The following is an 18,685-nucleotide window of genomic DNA, read 5'->3' as shown; positions in this document are numbered from 1 at the left end:
CAAATGGAAACGGTTGAAAATTTGAAACTCCGTACCAGCTGCGGGAAGCAGCACTTTTTTCCGATTGCTGTGTGATTAATTTAGCTGTCAATCTCGGCGGGGTGATTTCCAAACGAATGCTGCTGCACGGAATGATTTTAACTGCTTGTTTCTATTCGCTTTTTCTCCTTGTTCTTCCTTAAGGCTCAATTTTGTAGCTCCGTTGATTGCTGCGCGCTACCGGCTTCGTTTCTGCTTTTCATTTTTCTCCCCGCTCGGGTGGCTTGTAGTGGTTGGTGATTTGATTACTATTGCTACTATAATAACGGCTATCTACACATTCACGCTGTCATTTACGGTCCCACCACGACCCCCAAATCACTCCCGACGGCATGCTGCAGCTGATGATTTGCATGTCTAGCGAAGTGTAGTTAATCTGTACCGGCTTTTGACCTAATCTGATCGAACCAACAGTGGTGGGTGAACATGAGGATCATGAATTTTTCATTTTTAATGATATTATTTAACTTAAGTTAAATGATTTAAGTGAATGATTTCAACATTCAAACAGAAGACGAACCGATCAATTTGTAAAAGGAAATATAATAAAGTTGATCGTTTGAGATAACAGTTTAGTTCAAATAGAAAGCAATTTCAAATTTAAAGCTTAATCGTTGTAGCTAAAATAAATAAATATTATACCATAACCCTAGTAAATTAAGCCCCCAACTGTTTAATACATGTGACAAACACTTTTGTTCGAGCAAACACTGTACTTACTGGGCATTTTGCAACTTATCCACTAACCAGCCAACTCCGAATAATGCCTCCACAGCAAAGTTTTCCCCACGCACCATGACCGTACCATATTTTCCCCTGATAACACCGTCGTGATAGATAGACGGATGATTAGCCCTGAAGGTTTGCCCTTCAGCCCGGATAATTAATGCGAGTCCATGCATGCATGCACGGAACCGATTATTTAGCCAGTTTGTATGCGTTTCTCTGTGTGTTTAGTAGTGGCGATGTGGTCTTTTTTTTCTGCCTCCCTTGACTCTCGCAATGGTTTCCTGCCTGCTTAACCGCGTCCGGGGGAAGGGCTTTGATTACATTGTAAAAATAAAACAACGACGCACAGCGGGGCGACAGTGATAAAATACAGTAATTTACCGAGCAAGCAAAGGGTTTTCCACGCCACCGAGCGGGAGGGAAGAAACGGGTAAACGGGTAGGATGAAGCAGAGCAGAGTGTACACTAGCACGAGATCGCACACAATCGAGGCGGGCGGCCACGTAATTGCAATTACGATAATTATCGCCTCCTAATCGTTTCCAATCGGGAGCCACTCAGCTCAGGAGCCACGAAGGAAATGGAGGAAGAAAAAAGTGATGATCGTCGGGGACCGTGGACCGCCATATTCAATCTTCTCCTCGATCGCTCGATCATTGAATAATGAACGGTTTCGAGGAAGACGCGGACTCGATTCATCTTTTCTTTGCATCCCACGACTGGCCGAGTGGGGCTTTATTTTTAATATCCATATCGATTGTCGGATCAATCGATTGGTGCGGAAAAAAACCAGACCGTGACACATTTTATTAACCTTCCATATACCGTCGGATGAAAGAAGAAAACCATTTGTGTTTGATGGAAAAAAGGCCGCAACCGTTTCAGTTGACGCATTTGTCAACCATAAATCATAACCGGACTTGGTGGAGTGCCGGAAGCCAGCAGCAATCCGTCCCGACTAGGTTAAGTTGTAGGACATGCAACACGAAACGTGGCCTTTTCCACCCCCAACTCTCTCCCTCCTTCTCCCATTCTAAGCCACAGAAGTGACAAAACCTTCACTCGAAGTGGCCCAGTCCTTGCGGGAGCCCTATTTTACACCGTTTTCAATTTGGACGCGCAAACGTTCCCAAAGTGCCCGGCCCCGAGCCAACCACAACAAATCAAGATGACAAATGAGGTCGCGACAAATAATGATGTATAGGAGCGCTCGGAGTGGGTTTCGGTCGCGCCACCTCCGCAAAAGGGTTTGCTGGTTTGATCGAGAGGGGGTCGCCCGGTCGATATGTGGGCGTTTGGTCACGAAATTGACGAATGACTGTTGAATGATTATGACACGACCCTGGTTCGACATTTCCTACCAAGGAAGGCGAGGGAGATCTACGCTGGACGATAATGTTTGTCGAATTAAGCGTAACGTTTATTAGTGGCATGCTCCGGGAGATGATCGAGAAGATAAAAACCAATTTGTTCGGGAACTAATAGTTCACTGGTTGTAGATTAATACTTGTGGCATTCAATACTGGAGAATGTTAACTTTCTCACATTTTGATTTCGTTTTTTCAAATGTATGTTTGTAACGCCGACGTGAATCAAGTGATTCATCCAGGATTTAACCCTACAGCACTTTGAGTGCGATACTTTTCACCGATCGTCTAACTCGAAATAACTTTCCAAAGATCACGACACTTCTATTCCCAACCGCTGAGGGCTGCGCCCTTTTTCGATCATGATTAATTGATCGGCGGCTCGACGATTTGTCTGTCGTCATTCAGCTCATATCAATCTCCCGGGAAGAAAAGAAACCAACCAACGGACCACCCAGGCCGCCCGATCCAGGGCGCAGAAATCGACTTCGTGACTTCAAAATATTGTGAAACTGTTGTGACAATTATATTACGACCCTACGGGGCAAAAAAAGAGGGAAACGGACCTAGGGCCCCAGGGAAACTTCAAAGCCAACGAAGGGATTCCGACCGGCATTCGTCTCGATGGCAACCGGGAATTACCGGCTGTCACAACATGGTTAGCTCATGGTGCACACGCACGCAACCTGTGTCCCCGGTACCTGTGCCGATCTCCCCGGGCAACCCCGGGGTGATCAATTGACCGATATTAATTTATGTTCTGCCATCCCATGGGATGGGACCACAAACGTTGAACATCAAACGACGAACGGCGACCGGCGACAGAAACTCAAAAAGGATCCAAAATCCTTTAGTGCATTCAGACTTTGACAACATTTTTGGTCGCGTTTGGCAATTGACCTTCGCCGCAGGAAGGGTGGGTGCCCCGGATCTAACGCTCCAGGAGTTCGCAGGGCACGAAGACACCAAGGGGAAGTTGTGGACTACAAACTAGATGCCACTGCGTTAAGAACAGAGACGAAGAAGAGCACTTTGTTGTTATCGAATTTTGCGGCATTTGACACAAGAATCAAAGGGCTAAAGGTAAGACCAACGATTGGTACGATCCCTAGGATCTCCAGAATCCTCCTGCGACAAATAAAAGAGCATCGAAAGAAAAGAAAGCCGCAACAGAATGATGCGTTTTGGTCCCAGAATTCACTGAGGCTGGAGTGCGTCTCACGCTGCGCCAAGGGTTGGACTTTCTCAGCCGATGAAGGTGTCGCCCGAGGAACGTGCAAATCGTGGGAAAACTTAGTTCCCGGTATTCGTGCTCAGGTTGAACTCTAGGATGGAGAAACTAGGACGTGCTGTTGAATAGAATACGTTGTTTCAAGGAGTTGTAAAGTGCTTTCCAAAAGGATCGCTCATGAGGGTAATTTTTATTGATCGAAACGTCGACTCAATTTATTCTCCCCGAAGCTTCCTCGAACGTTCAGACACGCAACAAATCAATCAAGGCTTCTTGATCATAGGGTTATCATATATTGAGAAGTCTATCATTTTATTCCACCAACATCGGTGAAATGGAATAAGTAAAACCAAGGCCAAACTTCCGAAACACGAAACCGTATAATGAACCACTTCCTTTCATTCTTCCGGAAAAAAAACTCCAGGGAAAGGAAAAAAAAACCCACATCCGTTCCGACATTCCAAGCCTGATCTACAGGAATTCGGACGGCTTAAAAACGAACGAACTTTCCTCCCAAACAATGCCCCTAAGCTGGCTCGGAAAAGCGGGGAGGAAAAGAATTAATTCCATGCCATCGACCTCCGAAAAAAAGCGGGTTTAACGTAGGCAATCAAGATCAAAGTCGGAACGGGATGGGGACGATCCACCGTGCTTCTGCCATTGATCCCGAGTGCTTTTCCACCATTTTCGAGCTCCAGCTCGCGCGGGGCGTGAAGATCCCCGCGCTTCAAGAAGCGAGATCCGGACGAGTACCGAGTAGGCAATCATTATCTATTTGCTTTTCGTAATTAATTTTCATTGGTCATGCTACCGACCGGGGGCTTCCGGCGAACGGAGAGGGGAACAAAAAAAAATACTATTCACTAGGAGAATGGAGAATTCATCCATCAAAAGAAGCTTGCAATCTTCCTAGGAGGGACCGGTTTTGGGAGGTTTTGCGTGAAATCCGAAAGAATAGTATTGTCTTATCGTGGACGCAATCCATCGCGATGGAAACGAATCGCACCGGCACATCCGCTGGCCCATGACAACATGGCGGACAGTATCATCATCATCATCACCATCACCCTTTTTCTGGCCATCAGCGCCGAAAGAGAGGGGTGCTCGTTGCGCCCAGGGTCTAGAAAATGTATGGTAATTTACCTCTGCTCGGTACAAGTGAAATAATTTCGGGTCGGTTTCGGACGCGGGCAGCTCGGACGGCATAATTTGTGGCGTTAATGATCGATAGAAGTGTGGCCCCCTCATCAGGCGCGGTGTCAGATATCCGTGACGTGCGCTCGCGACTCAACGAACCTTGGAGCGTTCCGTTCCGTCCCCAGGAGGAAGCCCCGACCAGAAACAATGAGCGATTCTCCCGAAAGGCCGTATAAATTGGGCTCAAAAACCTTCCCATTTTGTGGAACGTTGGATGGAGGTCGTCTTAGAAGGAGGTGAGCAATTTGGTAGCAATAAGCAATTATCTACCATGAATACGAATCTGGGCGACCCGTGCTAAAGTTCAATGATTTTGGAATAGTATCGCGAACAGTAATCGCTTGGTTGAAATCTACGGCAAGTCCCCAAATCGTGATCTTGAAGTAATTTAAACAGGGGCTCTGTTTAAAGGTTTGAGGAAGGTTGGAATTATTAAATACAAACTTACGTTTGGCAGAAAAGATTAATCATGATTAATCAACTTTCGTTAATGGATTTTTTTTGTGGAAATTTTCAAGCGATATCCGTAGCATTGCTTCCGATTTTGAAAAAAGCTCTGTTTTCCGAGCAACTGGAAGCCGAAATCGTCTATCCTGACATTGGGAACTTAACAGAAAAGATCGTTTTGACAAGGGTTGCTAGATATAATAGTCCGGGCTTTCACGTTCGAAGTTTTTTCATCTTTTAACGCGTATTATTTTAGCGAATATTTCTTTCACGAAATAAAATTTCAATAAAATACCGGGTTGCAACCAATTTATTTCAATCTACATGAGTTTAATCACGGGCTTCAAAGAATTACTTTAGTTTTGATAGAACCACAATGCAAACTATAGGATGGAATTAATTTGTGTATTTTGTCAAAATTAACGTTTTACGATCAACGTTAATTAAATTCGTTTTTAAAAATAGATTTCAGGCCTATTTGAATAGCTATAGCTATTTTCTAGAGTGTTTGAATTGAATTGAAGTAGCCATTAAAAAACCTATTAAAACACGTTATTGAGAAAGTTTATTTACTTCTGCTTGACGCTTAAGTTGATATAAATGGATATAACAATATCATCATCCACATGAAAAATAACGGCTAAATGTAACAAAGCACAGTTATGTGGTACAAATATGAGCATGAAATGTGTTCTTTATTTTGAGGACCAGCTAAACATTCTTCAACACAAAAGGATCACTTACGGAGGCACCGGAAACAAGTCTGAAACGTATTTTCAACCAATCCAATCCAAAAAACAAGTAATAGGTCTCATTTAAATTATTCATAAAGTATCCATAGACATATTTCATGCAAATTACGATGGCAAAATAAAACGTCTAGCTCGAGCCAACTCATTTGATTAACGCAACATGAAAGTTAACATTGTTTTCCAGTGTTCTAGCACCACATCCCCTTGCAACCCAATGGGGCAGTGTTCATTCACCAATAATCAAGCTAAAATTGTCAACCCGTTATTCCACCGGCAGGCCGCTGAACAACGGAATCCTTTTCAGGAGTTCCATTCCCGTTGATCGATAGACTTGTTGCAAGATTTCCATAATACTTTGCCCCCCCTCAACTGGACACCGCCGACGCTGGAGGGGAGGGTGAGGGTAGCCCAACGAAACATACGAGCAAACGCAACCGAAAGCGATCAGCACCGATTACCATAAACATATGCTCGATGACAATTTCCCGCCGGCCCCATCGCCAATCCGATCCGCACATCGCCGCTTCCACCGGCGGCTTTCAACGGTGTGGCATTCACTAATGATATTGTTTTGCATACATGTGGAGTGAAATTTTCATAAAAGCGACCACTTCCTCGCCGAGTATTTTCATCCCCCGAGGCGGATTACGCTCCTGGGAAACGGTTTCGTTTCGACAGATGTTGTACGACAAGTAGGAAACAAACCACACAAGCGCACACACTCGCACAGAACCATCGCCTGGAGGCTAAATAAGGCTAATTTATACGGTAAATTGAAGCACAATAAATAAATAGATCTGGCCCGTTTCGATGCACTTCGATGGTCGTGTAGGTGGGCGGTTGCACCGAGAGAGATCGAGAGAATGGTTTTGACGAACCAAAACTGGCAACCAAAAGGGTTGGCAATGATTGTTCCTCAAAGTGTTTTCTTTCCTTCGCTTGTTCCTTGTTCGTGTCGAAGTTGTGCCGTAATTGAATAATCACAATTGGAGTAGAAAATTGCATCTCCTACCGTAATCGTACTACCTATTGCAACCAAAGAATAAGTACAACGTAGGGAAGAAAACAACCACCTACCCAGATGTGGAAAGTCGGAAAATGCATCCACCCGGAATTGTGTGGGACAATCGTTGCCCATTCCGTCCAGACCCGCAACGAGCACCGAAACCTCCGCATTATGCAGTCACGGTTGACGATGAAAAATGCATCAACAAGCGGACGACCACGGCCGGGGACGGTATTGTGCCGAGTTCGATCGATTGTCTTCGCAAAGTTCAAGGGAGACCAAATTGGCCACCGGACGAACGAATGAATTGTCATAGCGAGAGGTTTTCAATTTTCCTATTGCTCCGCTCATTACGATAATGGGTGCAGCCGTCCGCGTACGCACGTTATGCACCCCCGTTTGGCGCCGCCATCTTGTTTTTGTTGCACGCACCCTGCCCTGCCCTGCCCGCTGCCTTACCTCACCCGGTAAGTTTGGGAAAGCGAGCGTGACAAGCGTCTTTATGGGGTGAAATATTGAAGGCAAGAAAATGAAGCATATTTTTAAGCAGAAAAAAAACACCCCATCCCTCCAAGGCTTTGACGGATTGGGAATTGGTTTAGTTTCTCTCGATCGCCACCCCACAAGGAAGGCGAAAGGAAATGCTCCACGACGACGACGACGACGACGCCATTACGCTAATTACTTCATCAACAATTTACATTAAAGGAAACACGCGCTCGGTACGCAGCGTTTGGTGCATGTGTTTCTCTTTTGCCCGGAGTTGGGACCAATATTTTCTTCGTTTTCTTCTTCTGCTTCGTGCCTCCGGGCTGCACCATTGGGTGCCATCGTTTGTAACGACGGGGGGAAGCTAAATTGCGTACCGTATCTATGCGAGCGAATGCAGATGCATCTATGGTTTCACGCTGTGCCAATCGGCCGGTGGTGTTTATCGAACAGTGCCGTGGTAGGGTTTTATGAACGTGTAGACACATAATAAATTCGATACTTAATTCGACTTAAAACTCACCGCATTTATTTATCTACAATAAATAAATAAAAATAGGTAACGACGTTCGATTTAGAAACAGAAAAACAGTTAGAAATATCATTACAAAATAAATTAATTTATTTTTATTTGATACTAATACAAGTTATGGTGCAGAAGGAAGCTACATTTAATCGAAGATAAACCCAAACATACGCCCGGCAGTGTGAGCGCAAAACCTGGCGCGTACATTAGCGACGCAAGCTTTGCATTGCGCACCATTTTGTAGACGAATATCATCACGTAATTCGAAGGTTTCCCGCAAATGGACGAAATTGGGCTCGGACAGCGCTCATCACAGCGGGCATCCCTCCATACCATTCGCGTCTCAAGGGGACTCGCGTCGTAAAAGGACTTCCATTAGAGAGCACCGGTGCCGGTTCGGTGGTCGGCTCGGAAGAAGCCGTGGTGGAAACATGGACGACGGACGAGTTTCGGGATTGTCGAGATGCTTTCCTAACACCGACCGCTCGGTCGAGGTTTGCATTTTAATTAGTAGAAGGGAATAAAAAAACCGTAAGGCGATTGTTTGGTGGAACCGATCCGGATCCGGCACAATTAACGCAACCGCGACCGGGACGCATCCTTATTCGGGGCAGGCACCCTCGGATGCGTCGTTATGCGCCCAGCGCATAAGTGCATAGGACGAGCGAAACAATTTAGATGAGCGGCAGAACCGAACGCAAAAGCAGAAGCTGCGGCATGCCCTTTTTCGGGGCTCTCCGATCGCGTAATGAATGCCAACGAGTCGGGCGATCCGAAATGTTCACTGAACCCGGGAGAAGGTGCATCTTTTGAGACGTTTGGTTTGGTCCACACATTAGGTAAATTAGATCATTCGTAATTCGCGAGGTTGCGCATTCGTCAAACGATGAACAAATAAATTAATTTATCCTTTTTCGGTAGAAAAACAAATCGTTAAATGAAGCATTCCAGCTTGAACGAGTTTAAGTATGTGAAAATATGTCTATCAGTCTGAAAGGATAATGTTTACGTTTCATAATTTAATTCTTTAATTGAAATTTAATTCAATAAAAACCAAATGAAAGTTTTCGCTAATCCGTAAAAATCCTGATGTCATAAAACAAAAAATGATTTTGATCAAATCCTGATTATTTTAGGCTTCACAAGCCACATATACATTTATTGTCTGCTTCGTCCATGTTATCAGCAAAAGATACCCTTCAACTTAGTTCACTTTGAACAAAGCCAATGGCAAAACAAAAGTAAGATCTTCACCCATCAATTCTTCGATAAACAAACGCTGGCGGAGACAAACGACACCATCCGTTGGCAGCCATCGAAGTAGAAGCCTTGTCCGGTGACTTGATTTGTGGCTCGCTCGTGGATCTATCAGCCTTCATCTTCCTTCAAACATGGCGGCTATTATTGTCAAGCGAAGGGCAAACATTCTCCTCATTAGCGTGACAACCGAGCCAAGGTCCGTCGTTGATCCACTCCGAAAAAGGATCTCCAGTACGCGACGGCGGCCAGTAGCGGTATGGAAATTAGATTAGCTCGAGAACGAGAACGTCATAACTGACATGCTACCGACCGGATCGGTCGATCGTGATCGCGAGCGAAACCCTTCAAATGCGTTTGCAAATGCGACAAATGCAACAGTTTCATCATGTTTTCTGGTCACCAACCAGAAGCCTCGCCGCATCCATAATTGAGCCTCCAAAGAGAGCGAAGGAGTAGGGAGTAGAAGGAGGTCTATCCTAATATGAATTGGATCATTCAACGACGGCATCGACATGGAAATGAAGGCGAAAAAAGCAGCAACCGTGTGTCAGGAAAGGCAATACAAAAAAAAGCACACACACATAAGCCTTCAACTCATAACAGAGTCGCGCGTGACGTGCGACGGGTTTTAGATAAAACTCCCAAAGAAGGAGATCATTATGCAAATGGTGCGGACTGGACGCTTCGAGCCCGTCGCATGTCGTCTTCGGTTCGGTTCGCATGATGAATTGGTGCACGATCGTCATGTGCGCGCGCGATGGAAAGGAAAATGTGGCAAAGATGGATGGAAAATAACACTCGTGCCAAGCGGGCTTCTTACGAAGAAAAACACCGATGCGGCGGAAACAAAAAAAACTGGGATAGCGAACTGAGTTGCTTTAATTTGTTAATCGAACTGCACTTATGCAGCATTTTGTCACGACACTCGCGGGCAGTTGGGTTAATTTTTGCTCAATTTAAATAAAGTTTCGTGCGAGGAATTTCGCCGAACGAACGCCGATTTGCTCGAGATTTCTTCCGTTCGAATTTCGGCGAGCGTGATTCACACCGGCTCCCTTAAAAGGACACACTCGGACACCATCGAACCGGGCGAGTACCGTTTTTCCATCGGTACCGGTATCGATTTCCATAAAATATTGGCTCGCGGCCACCCAGCGAAGGCCATCGTTTTATTGATTTGCGATTGAGGGAAAAGCGGCTCGCGATATGCAATTGCGTGACGAGGCCTTGAGGAAGACACGGGGAACGACTCGCGGGCAGACACGGGGCACACCTTTAATCAATTTAAATAACATCATCTTCCTTTGGCGAGCAACGGAGACAGCGACTCCACGACAATGGTTCCCTTTTTTTCTCACCCCTCTTTCGGGGTGGAAAACAAGAAGTGGCGAACGGACATGTAGATGCACCACGGCAAACCTGAAGTCGGCGGTGGTTGTCGCCGTTTTGTCGTCATCCAGGGGGCTCGAATAGGGAACGCTGTTAACAACTTGTCTGTAAATGTTGTGTCTGCGAACGGTGTTGCAGGGTTTCCCGGCTGAGGTTGTCTTGGGACGAGAAAGGCTTCCGTGGGTTGGCAAATCAAAAGTAACGCGAGTCGAAACCGGGTAGTTTACAATGTAACGGAGAAAATTGGTCTCTATAGATGTAAAACACGCGTAATTTGAATACTCCCTAAGAACTATAGCTTGATTTATTGTACAACAGAACATTACGGTGGTTTGGAATACAAACTAAACAGCTGCTTGAGACCACAATAAAATAACAAAATTTTCATTTACAGAAAAAACATTTTTGTTTTAAATCAAACAAAACATTTGTTTAAAACGTTAAACGTTTTTTTTCAAGTCTCCATATTGTACAACACTACGATTATTTTTATTAACGAAATAAGCTAAGAATACAGCTAATGAGATTACTCATACACACTCATAGATGCTAAAATAATGGATAATTGTGTATGATATATTCAAATTTTAGTGTAAGCGCCAATCGTTGAAAAGTGTATTCAAATCTCATATTGCATTCTCAAATGAAGTCAAATAAAAATAATCAACTTAATGTAAGGAAATACTTAACAGTGCTATGGGGTATGTTACAAAATGTATGGTAAATAGATAGAAAAGCACTCATGAAATGGCATTCAAAAATTTTCGAAAAATTGTGCAAGCTATCTACTAAAACTATCAGTTTAATTTTGTTCTTATATTGTCATGTGAAGATGCCATTTTAAACAATATCTGTTTTACTCCGATGAAAGTTACAAAGAAAGAAAAGTAGATTTCTTCACACGCGTTCCTTCTCATACGTGGGACGGAGCGTTAAGAATGTTCAATTGTTGAATTGTTTATTGGTTACTCGTTGCTTGCTTATAGAGCTGTGCAAATATATCTTAAAACTAACAAAGGTATAATATAAACTTAACTACATAGTAATACGTAGATTGGCGAAGCGACCGGAATGACTAGATTCAATATATTACACATTTGTCAAAGAAGCTAGTGGTTAAATTATAGTAAAACCAGGGTCAGTTTTATTTGTATCCCCTGTTTAATTTCATTTTTACACTAACCATGAAAAACATTACTATAAAATAACTTTCACCAAATATACTGTAATTATAAAAATTAACCCATATATAATTAAACTCCGTATAGCCTTTTACTTCTGATTCTTCCAGCAAAAAGCCATGCCCCAGGAACTGGAAGACTTCGATGGGCAGAAATATTCCTAATTAATATATCAATATGGCCATGCTGCCCGGTAAGTGATGTGGAAGTAATGATACGAAATAATGCTACAAATTTCACATTTTTTCTAGCGCGCACGCGCGCATTTGCACGACGAAAAACCATACGCATCGTAACCGAGGAAGATCGTTCGTAAAAATATCATCATCAGCGGTCCCGATCCTTCCCGGTCGGTCGGTGATCGTTATCTGCACGCCACAAGGAAGCTCATTATCAAATGACTCGCCCGGCGGAGGAAATGTACGCCTCCTTGGAGCTTTTCCCCGCCTCCCGTGGGGGAAGGGAAATGTGCGTTTGGTGACATTTTCTTCCATCGATGTAGCTGTAGTAAGATGCCTTTTCGCTACGCTGCTAGCGGGGGAAGGGTGGAGAGGTGGTATGTGGGCCTGGTTTGTGTATTCGCGCGTGTGTGTGTGTGTGTGTATTTTTCTCCGAATATGGAAGGAAGCCCGAGCGGTAGTGAACGATCGCCTTATCGAACATTCCGCACCGTCGATTCCTTAGTCGACTCAGAGCTGGCACGCGCTGGCCCCTTTTGCGTTTGGCGTTCGGATCGCAAAGCACCAAACCCATCCCTCCAAACCCTCTCCCAACCCCCAACCACCCAACGACGGCCCAGAAGGGAGCTGTGATTAGGTTGTTATGGTGTTTTTATCGGCAGCCGGCCCAAAACTGCGCGCCTCGTTCGCTCGCTCGCACCGTAATAGACTCTCAATTAATCAAGTCTGGCCCGGACGGACGCGGATGCACGCACCGTCGATCCCGTGCACCCCAAAGTGGAACCGATCTGCAGCGATATGGAAAATTGCCCGATCGATATGTGGCGAGGGTGAACAAAAACTGCACTAGATCCTTTTTTGCTTCGATCGATCCCAAAGCGAGAGAGCGAGAAAGAGAGAAGAAAAAACAAACCAAACCCCACATCGAATCGATCGCCGATGCCATTTCCCAGCACGGACGGACCACCACGGAGACAGCGATCGTCCCCCTCAATCCACCTTCGGGGAATTGAACGCAACGCGACACGGAAAAGGGAAAAATTAGCGACCATCCCGGGTTCGTCGCTTGCCCGCATCGCACCGATTGATGTCTTTCGTTTTCACTTCTCCCCTTGAGGCTCCGGCGAAAAGTTCTTTCAAGCACTTCAGGCCAACGGAAATGGCTGGCTGCATCGGGGCGGGAACGTCGTCCTCCGTGGGGACAAAAATATGGCAGATTCCTGTCAAATGGGCGCGTTTATCGCACGCTCCAATCCGAAAACTCAATCAATCGTAGAGCGGGCGAGCGAGCGAGTGTGTGAGGGTTTGGAAAAATGGCACTCGCAGAAGTACCGTCCTCGAGTGCTGTACTCTATTCCCCCAACCCTCCCTCAACCGGGAAGTGGGGTGAAAGTGGGCGGGAAGCTTTTCCCGGCCCCTGTGGAACCCCCATCGCGCCAGGAATGGGGAGAATTCGTTCTGACAACAGATCACCTTTTTCCTTTCCCGGCGAGTCGAAGTTTTTACTTAATGAGCAAGCAGAGCGTGGTTCGACCGATCGATCGATTGCAAGAATTCAAATAACTCGCCGCATACCACCAGATTGTTTAACAAGCTGATAGCAATCTGAGCGCATGGAAAATGAAGCTGGAAACGATAAACAATACTGGCTGGTAAGGTAGGCAGTGCTTATGGTATAATTTGTTCCCCTTTCAAGTGGGATTTTTTTCGAAGTAAACATAAACCCTTAATATAAAAATCCCCCTAAAACGAAATACGAAATACTAAAACCAGAGCATGTGATTAAATGTTTGTTTATGATATTTCAATCACAAATAAAGAACAACAAAAACACATTTGGCTAATTTTGCTAAAGATCAACCAAAAAGAACTGCCAACATTCATTTATGCTTTGCATTTACTGCTTGGACTATCAATAATAATTACTTATTTTAATATTTTTTGACTAATTTACCGCTTTATGTATGTGAGTTGGATCATAACGAGCAAAAGGCGTTTAACGCTTTCTAGAATATTTCTTTTGGAGGATTTATTTTTGAGAATATTTTTATAAAAGAAATAACAAATAGACTCAATTTCCCCAAACATGTGTTTTTTACAATTACTATTAGCTACTACTTTATTAGTGCAATACTAAATCGTGCCTAATAGGTTATCAAAATCCGTATTACCTTCACCTACAATGTGTTAAAGCAAAGATAGTTTAATTGTACATGTGTGAAAGGATAGATTAACGCTTTGACTGCCAAGCGTTTTTTGAAAATTTCTTCAAAACAATAATGTTGTAATGGTTTGCTAGTAAAATTGAACAAACCAACCGTTTGCAAAACCCAAGGAAGGAATAATTTTCCCAACGAAGCATTAAAGAGATTTGTTATTACTATAACTTTATGATGAATAGAATATGTTTTGTATAGGATAACAAGTTTTGAGAGAAGTAACGATAAGGAAATCGTAAAAGGTGAATCTGTTAGCAAGGAACCCGACTTCTTATATGAGTGTCACAATTTATTTTTTTATTACAATGCTAATTTTCTTCTTTCGCTTGTTTTGACTAGATCAAACAATAATCTAACATGATTAATCACTTAAGTCAATTACGTGTTGTTATCCTCGCTGATGCTGCATACATAATGCCTCTGCCATATTGTTACATTTTCAATGAAGCTTTCCAAATGCCAACTTTTACCCAACTGGGCATGTCACATCATCATCTCCTAAAACCATGCTCCATCGTCTAACATAATCACCCGGTTTCGGAAACATGATTACAACCCTCACAGCACAATGCTCGGTGGGAATTTGGGACGGAAATTGTTTCGTCAGTGGTCGGACGAACGAAAACCAGCATCAAAAGCGCAACCTCGCAGGTTTAAAAAGCCGCCGACAGGAAATGTTGTCCCGTACCGGATGGTCGCCATGATGATGATGATGAGGAGCGCGCTTGGCGGCTGTGATGATGACAGCCCAGATTTACTGTTATCCGACCGGTAACCTTTTTCATTTCTCGATCGGCAAACCAAAACCCTTGCCTCAAATGGGTGTGCCCTAGCGCGATCTCGTTTTCGAGAGGAAAATTGGGTGCGATAACGATGGAGGTTCGTTTTTTTTTTTGTTCGAAAGAAGACACCCCCAGGGAACCTGCATTGAAAAGGGTTGCGCAGTAAAGCTAACCAAAGTTTAATCAACTCCAAAATCAACGCAAGCCCTTTCGGAAACACTCGGACGGGAAGCTTGAAGAACTAGATCGCTTTTACTTGGCCCATTGGCACACCCTTCGGTTCCATTTACTTGTTCCGGCGATGAAAACAGGCCCAAAAATCGGCCATTTTCCTCATCGAGGCCGGTGGGATGGAAGACAATTTTTCGAAGGCTTTCGAAATTTGTCCCACGACCAATCGGAATCCGCCCCGATCGGATGTCATTATCGAGCCGGTCAGATCGGATTGAAATTTATTGATCCTCCGTTGCCCCCTCTCCCTTCCCGGTCGTACCTCGTTCACACGCATTTTCCGCTCGAAATGAAATGGTGGTTAACTATAACCGAAAGCATACGGTAACTCTCTGGCGATCGTTATGATTCCGCGATGAAGCACACATTTCATCGTCGTGTTTTTTCCTCTCCCCATTAGAGCCACGATTTTTTTTTTAAATTCGTTGCGGGACGGAACGAAAGGAAACACTAGAAACAGGCAAATTATTATTCCATATTCCACCCGGGTCGATATGTTTATCATCATGGGGTCTAGGCGCCATTAATTTTCTATAGCTTTTCGGTTCGTTTTCGATCGCAGTTAACGTGGTTTCCTTTTTTTTTTTGTTTGGTTATAGTCTTCACCTACCATCCCGACTGGTGCCGTTATCGTTTCGTTAGCCTTCGTTATCGGCGGTGGATAATTAATAGGCCCACGGCACGCGGAATCGAACCCACCTGCGATCGTGCGAGGAGTTTTGGAGCCAATTAGCGATCAGTTCCTACGCGTGTCCATCATTGGCCTCAACACTGACCGGGGAACTAAATCGGGAGAAAAAACCATCACAGTTTGCGTATCGGTTGCTCTATGCATCGGAAATTAATTGGACCGCAAGGGGCATGTCAGACTTCCAAAGCAAAGGTCGTTAAATGTTGGAAAAAGTATGATCGTTAAAGCTTCAAATATTTCTCGGAGCTAAACAGAAGTGATTTTACAACCGTGCAGTGAACTTTCGGGCGACAAATTTATGTTATCAATGCTTGAAACTATCGACTTGACTCGCTTTTGTCTTATTCGATCGCATGATAATTTTGTTTGTCAGTTAAACGCTTCCCCAGCACGATCGAACGCGAACGATAACAACGTTGCGGTTATGAGCTTCCCTTCAAGAAACTATAGTATGTAAATATTTATCCATGAGGAACTGAAAGGATACCCGGATGTCCCGTTGGCCACCAGAAAAGAAAGGCAACGCAACCATAAATTATTACGCAATAACCGCTTTTTAAGACACATTTAGCCATAGAACGGGATCGTTTTCCCAATGTTAAGGACCTTCGTTGTGGTCGGAAGGATACCTTCCACATACAGTTCAGTATGACAAACAGTCGAAAGATGCTCTCGACACGTTTTTCACATCCGAACTCAGCCATATGGCAAATGGAGCAGTCGTTGTGCTTGGTATTCTTCCTCAGGCGGGAAGCGTCTTGTTGGTTTGCATTTAATATTTATGCTGTGCTCGGTCGTGGTCATCGTCAGTGCGTAATAAACTGTCCTCTAACGATCAAGGATGTAATTAAACAATACAACAGGATGTGTTAGGGTAGCTTAAGTGATGGCGTCAGAATCAATTGATCAAATGCGTTCAAATCGAAGTACCGTATTCAAACCGAGATATTTTGCTGCTGTTTTTGTTGATTTTACTTTAAGTTTAGCTATAAAAAATCATGTTGATTTATTCGAGACGATCAACGACATTGATTTGAACGAGTTTGTGCAGCGCCATTTGTTGAATGATTAACGAAACGCTAGTTTCGTTAAGTCAAGGTGACTAAAACAACACAGCTTTGTTCTAGTAACCGTTTTTTCAGAACCATCTATCTAAACCTCGGTCACCTGGTATATCTTTCTCAAGCAATCTTGGCCAAGCAACCGGTAACGAACCGGGAAAGTTGACATTGATTTTCTCGAGCCTGTACGATAGAGGTCATCGAATGCCGCAAATTTCAAAATAACTCGTTTGTTGGTGTAACGTGATATGCGTCAAGTAAAATAACTAGGATTACAATTTATTATTTAAAAATGATAGTTAAATAATAATCTTAACAATATCACATATCAATAATGCCGTAAATATGAACGCAAACGTAAACTACGTGACTGAACTGAACTACAAATGGTTCCAATCCACTGTTCTGCTCTGTTACAATCTGCTGAAATCTTTGATCGAAAATCGAAGATTCCGTAAGTATTTTCGATGAAGATTCAATCATTTGTATCATAACTTATCAATGCGTACAAATAGTTGTTGGATTTACAAATGAACTCAAGAATTGATTTTACCGATTGTAATAAACTTAGAACGATAGTTTCTTTCGGAAAATTATATAATTTTAAATAACCACCATGACGCTAGATTTTTTCACTAATTTATCAGTTATATTTCAATATCATAGACCTTAGTTTATTATGCTTATCCTTCAGAACCAAACTATGCTTTTGTTCTGCTGTTGCTTGTTGTTTGTTTCCTTCGTTTAACTTTTTTTAATATATAAACTGATTCGCCTTCCTATGTACAAGCTATATTAACACATGGAAAAGGAAAAACTCGCCTTTTCTGCATTTGCTGCCCTACCGTCATGACATCATGTTTAGGTTTACCATCCTGCACTTCCTGCGCGGTTTACCGTATGACTAATTATTAAATAATGCATTCCGCAGAACCACGGGGTGGGGAAATAAAATAAATTTTAATGGCCAAAAACATCCAGATAATTATGCAAAGATAACCCTACAGACTATGAAATATTTTTCGTCATTCGATCAAATGGAAAAAATAAAGTATACTAAACGAAAACTACCATCAATGCAACGCAATAGATAAGAGACCATAGGTTTTTACATTCATCATCACGCGCTGATCAAAAAGGGGTCACACAATAAGCACTTCCTAAGGAAAATCTACCTCTCGTCAGTACATCAAGTGCCATCGTGTTGTTTTGAAATGTAACGTTACAGTTTCTTTCGGCCGAAATATTTGCCCGAGGAGTAAAGGATCGCTTTGCTGCACCACATGTAAGCACTAAAACCGCGATGGCGTTCGTGTTTGTTTTTAAATCCTTTTTTATTAATTATTTGTTCTCCTTCCTCTGTTTTTTTCTATGCAGAAGGAATGGCTGCATTCTGCTTCTCCATTATGTTCATTTGTTACGGAGATAGTTTTGTTCTTCTCAGCGTTGCTACTTATACAATTATTACATTTGTTTCATTTTACTCCGGTACTCTAAATGCAATATCGACTGTTTTTTCCGTTCCTTTACTTTTGTTCGTTTACGTTATTTTTAGCGACATTAGCGCACATCCAAAGAAGTTGACTAATCATTATTATGCTTGATCCAAACCATCAACTACCAGTGATCTTTTAATTTCCCAATCTTACGATTTCTAACGAACTTCTTCCTTTATTGCCAGATATAAAGCAACTTATTGTATCATCACGTGATGCCAAATATACACACACACAACCGATACTGATCCACCCAGCATATGACAGGCAAAGAAGGTCATCTTCTTACGATCCCCGTCGATTCTGCCGATTAACTTCATCCCGCAATATTCCTGTGGAATTGTGAGAACGTAAAAAAAATATACTTCCTTTTATTTATATTAGAGAGAATAAAAACACTCCCACTGCGTGTT

Source organism: Anopheles coustani, chromosome 2 (genome assembly GCF_943734705.1).
Source record: "Anopheles coustani chromosome 2, idAnoCousDA_361_x.2, whole genome shotgun sequence".
Taxonomy (NCBI): domain Eukaryota; kingdom Metazoa; phylum Arthropoda; class Insecta; order Diptera; family Culicidae; genus Anopheles; species Anopheles coustani.
Note: the sequence above shows the minus strand (reverse complement) of the source record.